Source organism: Catharus ustulatus, chromosome 5 (assembly GCF_009819885.2).
Source record: "Catharus ustulatus isolate bCatUst1 chromosome 5, bCatUst1.pri.v2, whole genome shotgun sequence".
Taxonomy (NCBI): Eukaryota; Metazoa; Chordata; class Aves; order Passeriformes; family Turdidae; genus Catharus; species Catharus ustulatus.
This window is the reverse complement of record NC_046225.1, coordinates 68,157,985-68,173,776: the sequence shown is the minus strand read 5'-3', so window position 1 is coordinate 68,173,776 and position 15,792 is coordinate 68,157,985. Positions and strand designations below refer to the sequence as shown.

The following is a 15,792-nucleotide window of genomic DNA, read 5'->3' as shown; positions in this document are numbered from 1 at the left end:
GTTTTCTTTTCCAACAGGAGCCTCGCAGAGGCAGTGCTGGGTTCCCAGAGGATGGGCAGGAGCTCAGCAGGGTTGCGACAGCGCTTGTGGCACCGCGATGCTGCGTCAGAGCCCGTGCGGCCAACGTCGGGCGGCTTGAGCAAGAGGAAACAGCTTCAAAGACATCAAACTTCTGCAGATCTCTTGACAAGTCTGGGGCAAGGAAGAAGCAAAAACGCATCCAAGTACCCAGAAACTTGCTCTGTCAGTATATAATGACCTTCAGCCCACTCCCCCTTTCCTGCCCAGACTGGGGGATGAGTAATTTTGCCTTGCCCAGAGCAGCATTTTTCCCCCCTTTTTTTCCCTAGTTGTTTGTTTTGTTTTGGGGGTTGTTGGGGTTTTTTTGGTAGTTGCGGTTGGTTTTGTTTTTTGTATGACATTCTGGGCAGCAAAGCAGCTGAACAAGGAGGTGGGAAGGGAGTTGTGGTAGTGCTGCTTCTGCCATCTCACCTGGTGTGCTGGCCAGGGTGTTTTCTCCACCTTTGTGACCACAGCTGTGTCCTGGTCTTTTGGCAACACCTGGAAGTGCAGTTCAGCAGCAGTAAATAGAGGAGCAAGGAAAGGAGGGAGGCCTCCAGGAGAATACAGGAGGTCTGTAATGGGAATGAGAAACTGCTCAAACATTCATGTCCCACTAAAAAGTCACCGTCAGCCTCTGCTGTTGAGGGGCATCACTGGGGGATGTACCTGAGCAGCTGCTTCCAGCAAAGGCTGTTCTCACAGAAACGTGGCTCTGAGGGGTTTTCTTTTTCCTGAATAACTGATGTAGGGAAAACGCCAGTGTGATTGTGGGAGTTCCAGGGACCAAGGAAACACGACTATTTTGGCATCCATGTTAGTTTCATGTGTAACACAGGGAAGACAAAGCCTGATACTGTCTTGTGCCTTACCCTGCAGGTGACATTTTGGGCACTGTCTTTAAGGAGATGCTTCAAATGAGCAGAGGTGCTCAAGCCATCACATGGCAAGCAAACAAGTGGCCACTTCTTTGCTCAAAGAGAAGATTTGTTCCCCCACCCCCAAAATGTTGATGAGTACAGAGTTTGTCTCTAACCTCAAAGTTAGAGTGATTCCACAGGGACCCATTCCAGAGAAAAGGCTGTTTTAACCCATCTCCTCCTAAAGCCCTCCCAGCAGGAGGCCTGGAGTAGACCCCCATTATGTTAGCAGAAACAAAGAAAAACCAAACCAACCAAACAAAAACCCGCAAAAACAAAATAAAACAAAAAGACCCAAAACAAAACAAAAAATATCTTCTTCCAAACCTGTTTCATTTCCATTTTTCAATATAAATTATTAAGGACATGAATTTATAGGCAGACATCAACTGAATTCACTAAACTGCTTAGGGTCTCAAATCTCTTTTACTTGACTTATCCAGAGAAAATCTTACCTTTCATTGCCCCTGCCCCTTGCCTTACTCCTGATTTTCTATTGGCTCTGGTTTCTCAAACCATGTGAAATTTTCTCTCTCTCCCAGGTTGGGTGTCCTCAGTTTGCCAAGGCTTCTGCTTCTTGTGCTTTGTGCTTTCATGCTGAAAAATTAATGTGTAGATCAAGTGCTGAACTCAAACCAACTAACATCGTGGGGCAGTTAAGGACTGCAAACCCAAACCTTATTTGAACATTCACCACCAGATCTCCTCCCACAGAAGCAAAGACCTTCTCAGGCAAAATTGCTTCTTAACATCCCCAATTTGTACCTCATCTGAGGAGGGTCAGGGAGGAGTCAGTCTGACACTGGGGAACTGCAGCTGAAGTGGAGGACAACAAACCACAAGATCAAACAGCCTCCCCCATCTCAGTCTCAGCTCAAGGTGACAGCATTCCCCACCCCTTGGAAAGGAAAGGTAGGGCTGTACTGCACCACAGAGCATCTACACAGCTAACAGCAGAGTAAACTGCTGCCAGCAGGACTTTTTTTTTTTGTACAAAACTAATTTTCTCCAGTTTGTTTGAAAACATTCAGTGCCTTTTGTTTTATTTTCAGTTATTATTTAATGTAATTTGTGGCTTGCTCCTCACAGCTCAGCTCCAGCCTCTCCCTGGGCTTGGCTCCTCTTCCATCACTGACAAGCACTGTCTTTGCTGTTGGATCTTGGTGCTAGAGGAAAGGCAGTTTTAAATTCCCTTTCCACCTCTCTGAAGATGGAAGATTATGGAGGTATAGAAACACTCAGGGATTTGAAAAGCAAGTATCAAAAGAAACCTTATTCTGAAATATATTTACTGAGTCCTTCTTTTAAAAGAAATGAAGATTTTTCTGTCCCATAAGAGCTTTCATTCAGCACAGACTGGCACATTTCCAAGGGGAAATCCGAACATAAATGGCAAAATAAATAACACTTCTCCATCCAAAATAGGTCAAAGATGATGAAGTTATCCTTCATCTCATCCATGCAGTAAAGGTGGGTGTCCAGCCAGTGCAGCCCAGAATGTTCAAGGGACAGTTGTGTAATTTAACTTGGCTCATCTGGAGGTTCTGTTGTTTCTCAGCAAAGGCAGTCACTTCCATAAAATAAAATAAAATAAAGCAGTAAAAGAAAAGTTGTCATTTTACTTCTGGAATGATGTAACGCTGCCAGAAAAACTGCACAGGTTTTGTCAAGAAGCATTTCCTTCATCCTTTCGATGCCCTTTGGCGTCCCTGGGGTGACAGGGCCACATCAGGACAGAGCCATGGGACAAGAACCCTACTGTTACTCAAAGACACAGTCTGGAATGGGGTTTCTAACAGGCAGTTTTCCATCATTTTTAACTTACTCATATCCACAGGTGTTAGGAAAACCTGTGTGAAACTGTCCTCCAGCGGTTGCTGCCAGCCTAGCCCATGCTCAGAGCCCTCACTGCAGGCGTTCCTCTCCTTTGCCTTGCAGAGGGTGAGCTCCCTGCTCCCTGCTTGGTAGTGATAAGCAGAAGAAGAGGGGATGCTCTCCCTGACATGAACTGGTAGATGTGCCTGAGAAAGGGCAGCTGCACTGGTCTTCAAAGAGTTTCTCTGTTTTTAAATAACATATCAAGATACAATTTTTTTCATCTCTGTCCCCATTTTCACTAGAAATCCCAGTGTAATTTCCATGCTAATCAGATGAGAGCTTGCAAAATACATCTTCAAGATGTAGGGAATGCCTTAAGTTAACTCCGGGTGACCTGTGACTCTATCAGCGACACGCACTCTTTAAATCCATGTAAACGAAAACCTTGCCCATGCCACAGGCAAATACTTGGCTTTTCCCATGCTGCTCACATGGAGCTGGAAACGTTCGATGAGTGAAGTCTCAGTGATGCATTTCAGCAATAATTCATATGCCATACATAATTTAGGACCTCACTGCAGTCCCCCCGTAACACGCGCTGTACAGCGTGTACACACAGGGCCAGACGGCAGCTTTAAGGAGGCTCCAGGCATAATCCACAGCAAGAAGAAGTATGATCCATCTCCAATTTGCACCTGCCAGATCATGAAGGGAGCTAATTGGATTAAAATATTGTAATTATCATTTCATTTACATGCAGTAAAACCTTAGGGAAACATTTTAAATGGCAGAAAATTTGAGGATGCAGTCTCTGAAGTCTGCTTCTTAAAAGCCTAATGCTCTCCTGCTCCTTCATTGCCTGAGACTAGACTTTTATTCCCAGGAAAAGGTGAGTTTGATGAGCTGCTGGTGCAGTGCACAGACCACAAAACACTGCTTGGTTTGATCACAGTCATATTTGCCAAGGCTATTTGGATGCTCTTGGTATCACCAGTGCACTGTGACTGTGCCCAACTCTCCCTGCTGCCCCAGCTCAGGAAAATCAGCTTTAAAACATCCATAAACACACACAATTGTGTAGGGCAGTGGATTTGATTGGCAGATTTACAATCCAGAGCTGGGTGCTCTCCACTCCCACAGCTGAATACCTCAGCCTGGATCAGGTGTGAAGCCACTGTTGTCTAGGTGCTCAACAGAGAGTCTGGTGTCAGAGTAAACCTGATTAACTTCTGTATTTCTTCTGTGACAGGAATTCAGGAATGAACAATCACAGCCATGATGAGAAATAACATATAATGTTACAAAGCTTTTGCTCTCACAATAACCTCAGTGTCTGCCCTGTCTCCTATGGAGCTGACATCAAGCTACTGGTCAAGAGCAACTTCAAGCATCATGCAGCCAGGACTAAGCATATAGAACTTGATATGCTCATCAAGAGCAGAAACATGGCAATAGGAGAACAAATATTACCCTCATAAGGGGAAAAAAAAGGAAGGAAACTCCATTTTAGGGAGTATATTTGCCCTTTACATGAAGACACAAGGCTTTGAGAAGTCTGGTCTGTAATTGAGGTCCTGCACATGCCAGCAATGAAGCATGGGAACACATGAGGGCAACTTTAGTAGCTGCCTCAGCACCTTGCTGTTGGCAGCCTGGAGCCTACCATGGACACGCTTACCAGGTCTCAAGGTTGTGGTTTCTTTTTTGGTGCAGTCAACTCGATACACAATACATGGATCTGATTTTCAAAGGGCAAGCACCCCACCCAGTCTGGAAACTGTAGACTTTGTAAGATGTGCCCATTAGACAGGCAAAAATCAATGCCTGCTCAGTCATTAGTCATTCTGGAAACCTCCGCCTTGGTGAGTCAGCCTGGTATACCTGGCAAGCTGCAAGGGAATCCAGTTTTGGGAATATTTTCTTTTTCAATCAAAGTTTCCAACCTGAGCTGCACAGGCAGCAGCCAACCTCCCTGGGAAACTACTCATCTGGGAACATGGCATGAAACTCATTTCTGGTCTCTCCACGTCATATCTAATGCATATTAAAAATATTTATCTGATGAGTATCCCTCTATCCAGAAACAGAGCACACAAGCAGATCTCACCAAAGCAAATTATTGGATGATCTTCTGCACAAGCCCAGAGAAAAAGAATAAAAGTCTGAAAAGCAGAGTTTGCTGCTACCTTTTTTTGGCTGAGATGCCACCAAGAAGAGCAGCACCAAAAGTAGTTGTTCAGAAACACAGCAGACACAGCTGGATCAGAACCAGCATTGCCATTCATGCAATGGTTCCTCGAAGCTTTAAGTCAACCATGATGGTTCTAGTCTGGATTTCTGGTCTCCACCTGACCACCCCAGAAAATCATCATGTCTGGCCATTTCCAACAGGCACAGCCTGCTATGGACTGCAATACAGACTTAATCAGTGTAGTTCTTGTTACTAGAACAGCCACAACTGCTGTGGGCGCATATGATGTGTAAAGGCACCTTCAGCTGCTCAGTGTTGAATTTCCTAACCTTAGCTGGACACCATGAGAGAGCCCTTCCAGGTTTAAGCCATCAAAACACCTCTGAATGCAGTCACTGCATCCTCCCAGGGCTGAGGCATTTTGCATCCCCACTCAACAGACTTTTGCCAATCCTATATCTGACTTGTGCTAGGAATGTATGTTTGGTCTTTCAGGTCTCCACACTGGAACAGTGGTGATATAAAACTGATTTTGCTACAAAAGACAAAGCAGGCCAATGGAAATAAAACTTTTCATTATCTAGCTGATTTGGCAATGAAACTTTCCCACCTCCTCTCCTTGGAAAGTACGGAGAAGACTCCCAGCGGATTGCTTCCCCAACCAGACGCATTTTATGGTCACTCGTGAAATGTGCCTTCTTCTTATGATGGGACATGAAAAGGACATGGCATGAAAAGGATATTCTTTAGCATAAGAAAGAAAACATGACAGCTAGAACAAGACTTAGCTTCTGCCTATGGGTATCCCCAACTCCAAGCTGCATCAGATTCCTGCTGCTCCCAAGGGGAGACTTGCAGGAGAAGGAAACAGGGACATAGATGGCCCAGCCTGGTCCACTGTGCTTTGGAAAGGACACTCACATGATGAGGGAGCTGCTGTCTGCCACCCCACAGAGGAATTTTGCTTGTGGTGTGAACTGTCTGCGTGAGTGCTGTGGAATGGATCGCTCAAGGTTAAATTGGATTAAACTGTTACAGCTCCACTTTCCCACGTGTGGTTTAAATTTAAACTCTATAAATTTCATGGTGAGTTATTAAAACCTTCTTGGCAAGGAGAACTCATCTCGTAGAAAAAAAATTTTCTCCAAGTTTGCAAACCCACAGGGAGGCTTTAAGTCAAGTTAACAGTGAGATTTCCAAGTGGAGGGGAAGGAAGAGCTGAGGTATTTAATCAGTGGCGTGCAGGAGCCCTGCAGGGCAGCCTGGCCCCACTCTGCCACGGCAGCTGCTCACCAGGTTTTCATGGTCAGCGCCTTGGTCCCACGTGCTGTGCCCAGCGGCACAGATGCTTCTGGAGCAGAAGCTGAGCACTGCACCGTATGGCACACTCAGAGACAGCAGGACGTTCTGGGCTGGTTGCATGGAAATTTTTGTAAATACTTGTCAGCATAAATTAACAAACAAGCCTTGGGAGGCCTTGAAATGTCATTCTTCTGAGAAGTTTCATCCTGCTTGTTTCTCCTGGTATCACGCAGTCATGAGGCGATCTTGTCGTGGGGTGGGTGTAAAATGTCATGCTGAGTTTCAGTAGAAGCCATGCAAAGATGGTCACAAGTATAACACACAGGGATGGCCAATTCTGCATGGCTACTGCTCCTCCCTGGATCGGGATGCCCTCCAAGAGGAATCTCTTGCCCTTCTATTGCTCCCTGAACCTATGAACCAAAAACCATGAGGCAGACCCCTGACAAGTGCAGGAAGAGAAACAAGTGGAAAACTGTAAGGAAAATCAGCCCTAAACCAATGATTTGTGACAGGGCAGCAGAAAAGCAGAGTTCCTTCCTGCTTCCCACCCCAGGACAGGATATAAAACAGAGCCTTGGCAAGGACAGCACAGCAGACACACTCTTGCACTCTCCAGACTCTAAATCAGAGGATTAAACTGCAAATCATTCAGAGCTGGTTTCTGTTCTCAGCTGTCACAGCACTGCAGGAGCAACACCAGCCCAGGCTGTCCCGCTCCACACGCTTCCAAACCTTGCCTAGGATGTGCTTCTGTAGATGTTCACAAGCCACTGTGATCGTTCCAGTGGCTGAGCGGATTTTTCAGCCCAGAGTCTCCAGCAGATTCCCACATCAGCCGAGGCGGGCACAGTTGTCATCTCCGAGATGGTGAACTGCAAATCTCCTGCCCTCACCCTTACAGAGCCAGGAAAGGGATGAGGCAGCCACACACAGAGGGATGAGGGCTGGTTGCAGGCACAGCCAGGCCATGGAAACTCAAGAGCAGCTGCTTTGGGCACCGACTCTTGCCCAAACGACCCCAGCTGCCCATTTCCATTTCTAGACGGCTTGAGAATGGGAAAACACTAAAACGGCCTCTCATACCCAGCCGCAATTCCAAGGGGATCTGGAGGCCAGGCTACTTAAGGGGCTTGCTGGCATTTCCATCTTAATTGGCAAACAGCACTGGAGCCCCGGCGGGGGGCGAGTGCCCGGGCTGAGGGGCTTTGAGGGGACCAAGGCGAGGGATGAGCTCTGGCAGCACTGGCAGCCTGGCGCTGAACCAGCTGGGGTTTTGTTTGCTTGTTTCTGTTGGTTTTTTGTTTTTTTGGTTTTTTTTTTTTTAAGTGGGGCTGGCTATTAATGGGTTCCGGGACCGTGCTCGGCAGGCGCCGAGCCCCGCAGGCCCCGCGGCCCGGCCCGCACTGCGCCCGGCGGCCGCACGGGGTCACACCGACACTGCGCCGCGCCCGCCGCCACGGCCCGCAGGCCCGGCCCGCGCCGGGACACCGAGCGAGCATCGGCTGGGGGACAAACCCTCCGCTGGGGGACACACCATCCTCTCCGGGAGCCGTGCCTGGCACAGGGGACAAGCGCCGCTGCCTTCTGTCCAGAGGGCTTGGGCATGAAAACACGAATCGCTGCTCTAACCCAGCCGGGAAAGCTGCTCGCTCCCCGCGAGGTTCGGCGGCTTCACGCTGCACACCGTGCTGTCCTATGGGTTCACGGAGCATTGGAAATCTGATTTCTCACTTGGGGAGCGCTGGGACCGCCCTCAGTGCTGTCCTGGGGGATCGGAGGCTCCGAGGCGCTGGTGGTGCCCGACCCCAGCACCGGGTGCCAGCCGTACCCGCTGGGGACCCGGGGGACAGCGAGATCCCTGCCCCTGGGCCAGGCGGGAAAGCTTTCAGCACTTGAACCGCTCACATTTGACCCAAATGTTGTGCTCTCCGCTGGCTTTAAGGCTCCTGCGTGACACGGAGCAGAGGATGGAAGGACTCGGTGCGCACCCCCCAAACACAATCGGCTTCCACGCAGCTCCAGCACTGACCTAAAAAGCTGATTACTGTGACAGCAGGTGAGCAGCCCGGCTTGTGACAGCGCTGCCTGCTCCCTGTCCCGCGCGGCTGGGACATTAAAGGGGAAAAGTTGTGATTTGGCAAGAAGAACTGGAAAGAACAGATTTGCAGCATTTTAAATATGACATGTTTCTTTGGATGGAAGATGGATGCTAAAATGGGCCTTAAAAATACTTAGAAGTCCCAATGAAGAAAAAGAACCCAGCTTTGTAGCTATTGGATGCGGTGGATGCAATACAGGAGTGGCAGTTCATGCTCCATCAGAGCAGGGGGACAGGGGACTATCGGTGAAGGCGGGAAGGAAGGGAAATGTTTCAGCCTGTGCAGATCAGTCACGGCCCAGCAGAGGCTCCGCAGAGCCGGGGACAGCGAGGAGCCGCTCCGGGCATCTCCCAGCACGGCGGGGATGCACTGACCGGGCAGCAGCACAACCTCCTGCACCTGCGGGACCAGGAGGAGCCCACGCTGGCACCGCTCCTGCTGCCAATCCCTGCACACCACATTCAGCACGGAGGGCTGGTGAAACAAGGAGATAAAACGTGTTTGGAAAGAGCAAAACAATCAACAAGGGAGCTTGGAAAGCTGAGCGGACAGGGATTTGAGTGATGGCTTGGATGTGCTTACACAGCCCAGGATCCGTGGGGCAAGCCTCTAAGATATTTCCCTGAGCAGCTGGGCAGAGACAGTCATTACCGAGTGCAATTAACTGCTTCATTACCACCTAAGCAAAACAAACCCATCAATCTCTGCTGCATTTACCAAAAGGAGAAACTGATACCAAGACACAAACACTGTGCTCCACACTGCAGGCATGACCTACACCCCCAGCCTAGTACAGTGACTTAGTTCCCCAGACAGTCCCTGGAAGCAGATTTTAGATACCCCACACCATTTCAGGTGTGCTGACACACACCAGTGAGCCAGCACTCAGCACCCTGGTGAGCTGAGCTGCCCCACAGTGTTATAAACACCTGCTGGCATGGAGCTACAGCCTCAAGTGAGAGTGATGGAGGTGAAACCAGAATTTACTCTTTAAAGGTCCACCTTAAAGCACCTGTGCTTGATGCATCCAGCAAGTTTTAACAAGCAAAATGAACGCCAGAGACCACTTCTAGACAACAGCAGACTACCAGAGGGAAAGGGAACCTACAGGACACTGATCACTTTCAGAGGATCAAGAGAAGCTGTGATTTTCAAGCTGAAGCCTGGAGGTATCCCAGGTGCAGAGCCATCCTCAGTGTACATGGCAAAACACCCTTCTGTACAGCAGCACAGGCATTTCCTACTCTCTTCTTCCCACCAGACATATCTCTAAATAAGGCTCCAGGCAGGGACCAAAAGGTCCCCTGGCATGCAGCAGGAACAGGGATGACTGACTCAGAGATCCAAGGTTAAGCTTCAGAGGACCACTAAAACATCAGGGTCTGGAGACTTCAGCATCTCTAAAACCCTTGGTGTACTGAGAAGATTAAGGTCTGAGTATAGTAAAAAGAACTGTACTTACCTCTGTGATAAGATACAAGTGATTTATGAAAGGGATTATTCATGGATGCTTGAGATAGCAGGACAGGATGAGCTGATCTTCTGTTCCTGAGTATTTTAATAAGATCTTCTGTAGGATGGAGATAACATACCTACAGCAGTGTGAGGGCACAATAACCAATGCTGGTACTGTGGTCAGCAGGGAAGATCAGGAACACTGTGCATTGTACAAGGTTAGATTGAGGAAGGAGTTACTATACCAAATCCTACAGGTTCTACTGCAGTACAGTGTTGCAACATCTCTGCTGTGAAGCCCAAACAAATACTCACAACAGCCCCTTCATCCTGAGCATGTCTGAAGGGATGGACTGGGACAGGGGCTCAGCAGAAGTGGTGGAGGGGCAGGAGCCACTTTTCATACTCAGGTGGAGGAAAGACATGGCTCTCCCCTCCAGTCCTGCACAGCTGGGTGAGGTTATGAATAAATCCTTGTGTAAAGAAAAAAAAAGTTTACTCCCATCTTCCATTGTACCTCACTGTAAGGTCTGTGCAGGGCTGGCCACTGTGGTTCTGTGCCTGGTTCCTCAGGCAAACCTGCTGCTCTGTGTCCAGCATTTGTGAAGGAAAACAGAGCAGAAGGATCATTTCTTCTCTAGCTGCAAGCAGGAGCTGCAGCCATGCTCAGCTCCCACACATGACACATTGATGGAACCCAGAGCCCAGCCTGGCCTGAACTGTGATGTGTTCAGCATGACACCAGTTTCAATGAGCACTACAGGAAATCACAGTCAGCTCCCAAGGACAGGAGAACTGTTCTGGGCAAACTGGGAAGTGATTCCTGTAGGTGATTAGGAATTGCACATAGGGAGATTTTCTGTGGTCAGGGATTTTCCTTCCCCTCCTTTAGACATTGGGTTCCTAAATGGGAGTGCATTCCTCCCTGCATCCCTCTTGCTTGTGTTGGATCTATTACCTTTCTTTTCCTGCTGGTTGTAACAGCCCAATGCCAGTGTGACTCCAGCCCTCGTGCAGGATTAGCTCTGGGGTGAAACAGGAAGATGGAGAGCACTGGGTGGCTTTGTCTGTGCTGCTGCATCCCTCCTGCACATCAGCCCACAGAGAAATCCCTCCTCTTGGTCACTTCCTGGGCCAATTTATAAACTGAGATCACCAGGACCCTGTCCTCTGTCACAGGATAGTCCTGAGTGCTTTTTTCTGCCTCAGTCCCAACATGGGTGGCTGCACCACTGTGCCTGTAAGAAGCACCTGATGTTTGTTAAAAATACTTGTGGTCATAGGAATAGAGTTCACCACAACAATCAGCTCACTGTTCAACAGCTGGTTATGCACAGGAGATTTAACCTTTTCTTTCTCACCTGTGTTTGTTCAAGTTGGTTCAGCTTCTGGCTGCTGGTTCCCATTAGACCCCTGCCAGGAGGAGCTCAGCTTCCCAGACCTGTGCACCCACAGCAGACATTTACTGATGGTGTCTGCAACCATTATCTCTTTGACACATTCAATAGATTGCAACTCTATCACTCAATCGCTTCCATGGATTTTCCCTCACAGCAAAACACACCAGGAACATTTTTAGCAGGACACTTGCTCAACACCTTCTCCCATTCAGTTCCATGCTCCTTTGTGCCAGGTGCTTCATCCATTTTATAAATACCACAAACAAATGCAATCCTGCAGAGGCTGACAGAGCTGAACACCAGCAGCACAAGAGCACAGAGCAGCCAAGAAGATACGATTTGGCAAGAACAGACTTCCTCTGGCAGCTAATGCTATGACAACATCTGAACCTTGGGAAGGCACTGGAAAGGCTCCAGGAGCAGCACATGGGGCAGAGGGTTTTATCACATGGCACTGGTGCTCTCGGCAGCTTCTGAGCTGTTTGTTCTCAGAGGAAGTGCTTTCATAATTGCTTGATTTGGGGTTAATGATTTTCCTGTTTAAAAACAACTTAATATTATTTAATGATTGGTAGTTATTTGTACTCTGCAACTAGAATACACTATGAGAATTATTTGTTGCTTAATGGGAATTTGAGATTTTCAAGAAGTAAACACTTTTTTTCTTTTTATTTCTTACTGCAGCAAGCAAGCAGAAAATACACGTAAAAATATAATTAATGAGCAAAAGACAACAGTCTTTCTGTTCCCTCCACCTGCCAAGGAATAGTGTTTCTTTAACACTGGGTGGGAAGAGAGAAGTAGAACATCCAATGGGTTTTTCTCCAAGCTCACTGAAAATACCCTCAATGCAGTAGGTAAGACAACACCTTGCATTTCCCTTGGGAGTTACTTTTAGCTAAACAGCCTGTGGGGGAAAAAATCCTTTGGGTGGTGTCCCTTGGGCTGTCAGCTCCTTGGCTTCTTCCTCCAGCCTGGACAGGTCCCAGGTCTCCAGCTCAAGGCTGCAGCACCTGCCTGGCCATGGCAAAGGCTGGCACTTGTGTTGGATACTTTCAGTAAGCACTCAATACACCCTTAGACTTTCCCACTTTACATCAGCCTGAATTTTGGATTCTTTACTGCTACTTTACTTTGGATTCTTTACTTTGTTCTTGTTCCAGTATAAGTCAAAAGTTGCATGGAGGCAGGATCTGGATGCAAGTGTGCATCCTGAGGTTTTCACAAGGCACCTGAGACAGACACTAGACACAGCCATATTTCAAATGCTTCCTCCTGGAAAAAATATGGAAACATTTTCCCTGAGACTCACTTCAGAGTCTAACTCCAATACCATTCCGTTAAAAGAATAAAAAGCAAGAGAAAGGGCAGAAAGAAGAATGTGAGGAACAAACATGACAGAGAAGAACACTTGTCAGGTGTACAGATGGGCAAAATTTTTCTTCTTTGCTCTCCAAGCAAGGCTGATGCTCTGCCCTGAAAGAAACTAAAAGACATGGCAATGAGAGGGTATAAAAGAGGTCACTGAATTAACTATTGGTAGCTCTGTATTTTGTTCCAAGACCCCTGGACCAAATTAGTTGAATTTTCTTTGAACAGAGTTTCTTTAGATGGGAAGTATAGCAATTTCCTTCATTATTTTTTTTTTAATTAAGGAAGAGTTCTCTCCAGACAAAGAAGTTAAAATCACTGGCTCAAACCTGTAAGTTGTGGTCCCAAGAATTGTAGCTTTCCAGCAGCTACAAGTCCTCCTAGACAAAAACAGATGTTTCTGAGATGGACACACAGGACTTTTGGACTACTTGGGGTTCAGTTTTTACTGTATAATTCCCCAGTATTTGAGAGCATCATTGAGTAGTTTCTTTTAAATATATTTATGAATCTGAAGTAATTACTTTTCTGTTTATATCTTCAATTATTAATCTCCAGCTTTCTGCAGATAAGCCAAAGAAAGTGAAATCAATTTAAGAAACCAAAACAACCCCAAACCAGCAGGTTTTACTGCTGCATAATAAACAGAAAAGCTGCTAGTGAAGCAGCAATCTCAAATCATCTTGACCAGGAAAAATAATTATCAAGTATCTCAATATTTGATCTTAGAGGCTTCCCAAACACAGAGGAAGGTGGCATGGTACAGGTCCTTTGTTACAAAGCCAGGATAATCTCACTGGTCTTAGCACCCCTGTCAGATGCCTTCTCATGACCAAGGATCTGACTGGGACAATCCATGCAGAGCCACTGGCCCAGCCCTGGAAAGCTGAGGGGCAACCTTCTTAATTTTGTCCAAAAAGGCTGAGGCACTTAAGCAGCATTTTCAGACACACCTCTTACGAAAGACATATGTTTCTAACATGTTTTACAGGACATCATGAGAGGTTACCAGTACAAATGCCATTCAGGACTAATTCTTATCATCTTTCACTGTACTGACAAGCCCATTGAAACCACAGCCTAATTCCAGGTAAAAACCTGAAAGCTGGCCATTGCTGAAATATTATGTGGAAAGCAGTCACCTCAAGCATCCTCCATTGCTGCTGTTTTGTATCATTCACTCAGTGAATAAAAAACACCAATATTTTATTGTGAAGGCCTATGTAAAAGTGCAGAAATACATAAATAAGACTTTCTAGAGTAAGCCATGAGTTTAAGTGCTTGCTTAAGTGGTGTGAGTGCCTGGCCTGGGGTTAGTTTCAGAAAATAAAATCTCTGTGAGGTAGTTACAGCTCAGTGCTTGCTGGCTCTGCCATTCCCAGGCACGGTGGTCCCTCACATCCTGGGCTGTGTCAGACACCTCATGCTCCTGAGAAAGAGCAGATGGGAGCATCACTCAGCAGCTGGACACGAGCAACAGCCCCTCTGCAGTCACTCGTGCCCACAGCCACCTCTCACTGCTCCTCAGGGGTGGGAGGCTGAGAGGCCCCATTGTTGGCTGCTTTGGACACAGGATTTCCCCCTTTGCAGAAAAATTCAGTCAGAGCCTCAACAGGCTGGTGGCTGTTTGCAGAGAAGAACTGAGAATAAAAATCAGCTTCATACCTTTGAGTGAAACATAAGGGAAAATTGTTCTTTACACTTCAGAGCCTTCATGTTTAGTGAAAACAAGAAATGAAATGAGTTCATGAAAGACTAATTGCCCAGTTTGTTTTATGCATGAGCCCCAGCATTCCTAGCACATGCAGTTACAGCTTGTTTTCAAAGAGACCAATTACTTCATTAAAACATCATCTTCACACTTCCAGAGCTGCTTTAACAAGTCTTCTCTTCATCCTTCTGGCCTATTATTGTCCCATTTTTTGTTTTAAGAGCAAAGGAAAAAAGAGCCAAATGGCAATATCTATAGTTTACTAATAGCTATTAAAACTTGAGAATTAGGATCTATCCTTTCTCCACCACAAAGTAAAGGAATACTGCAGAACTTTAAACACCTTGGTGCAAGACCCATGGCATCTCAGCCAGCCAGGAAGGACCTGTGCTGGCAGGATGCTACTGCAGGTAGAAGGATACCAAGTGGTTTGAAATAAGCCTGTGCCTGGGAACTTGAAGGGCAAGATTAGGAAGCAATAAAGATGAAAGCTCCTTGAGTTGTCTTAATATTTCACTATGTGCAAGATAACCACAGAAGCCACAGAGTAGGTCTAGTTTATACACAGCAGAAACTGAAAGCTGAGTTGTGGGGTGGGGTAAAGGGTGAAAGAAGAGGAGGAAAAAGAGCTAAATTCCCCCAAAAGAAGTCAAAAGGATGCCTACAGAGATGATTTCTTCCCAACAAGCAACATAAAGCATAATTCAGTGAAATGCTGTCATTAGAAAATAAGAGTTCACAGTAAGTTTTTGACAGCAGTACAAACCTTGGGTACAAAAGAAGACGTCTGAGCCATCACAATCCCTCTGACGAAGCAGAAAGCAGGAGTCTCCATGCCTGCCTGTGCAGGAACAGAGCGCTGCAGTCTTGGCACTGGCAGAGAGATGCTATCGGGGTTGCCACGGAAACCAGCGGATGCAGCCCCAGCAGCTTTGCCTCTGCATGAACTGAGAGTTCAGCGAGGCACTGAGAGCTGCTCCTCCAGCTCCAGGCAGGACTGTGACGGGGCTGTGTTTGAGGCTTTCCTACAGCCCACCTTTCCCATCTCCCCACCCGAGTACCAGCACAACCACACACGACCTGCTTCCCTGCTCCTTCCTTTCAGCTCAGACAATGCACACAAAGGTCATTCCTCACCCATCGTTTCCATCCAGGTTCCCTCTCACCGAGATGCTGTGTGACAGTTTTTCAGTCTGTTGGAATGTTCTGGACAGGGGTATTCCCGGTCATTTTACTGAAGTTTCTTTCACTGCAGAGGAAGCCTCGATACACACCTGCTTTTACAAGCCCAGAGAGAGCTGGAAATGCTGTAAGATTTGCACAGACCTAGAAAGGATCCCTCCAGAGTTTGCTGTAATTATTTTTTCCCCCCTGGAAACAGCAATGATTCAGAAGGGAACTGCCCTACAGGAGAGTCCAACACCAGGTGAATTATTGTTCACTTTTGCCAATGTTGCTCTTA

At 47.1% G+C, this 15,792-nt stretch overlaps 1 long non-coding RNA gene across 2 annotated transcripts; it reads right to left on the bottom strand.

Moving 5' to 3' along the window:
* LOC116996795 lies at window positions 1-15,227 on the bottom strand. 2 transcript variants are annotated; one of them, XR_004418026.1, is made up of 5 exons: window positions 15,097-15,227; window positions 1,436-1,577; window positions 730-802; window positions 493-635; window positions 1-192 (listed from the first exon to the last, which is right to left on the bottom strand). It is a non-coding gene; the product is annotated as an uncharacterized LOC116996795 (long non-coding RNA). The 2 variants fall into 2 exon arrangements; XR_004418025.1 differs by having other exon boundaries at window positions 1-635.
* Between the last annotated feature and the right edge of the window lie 565 nt (window positions 15,228-15,792).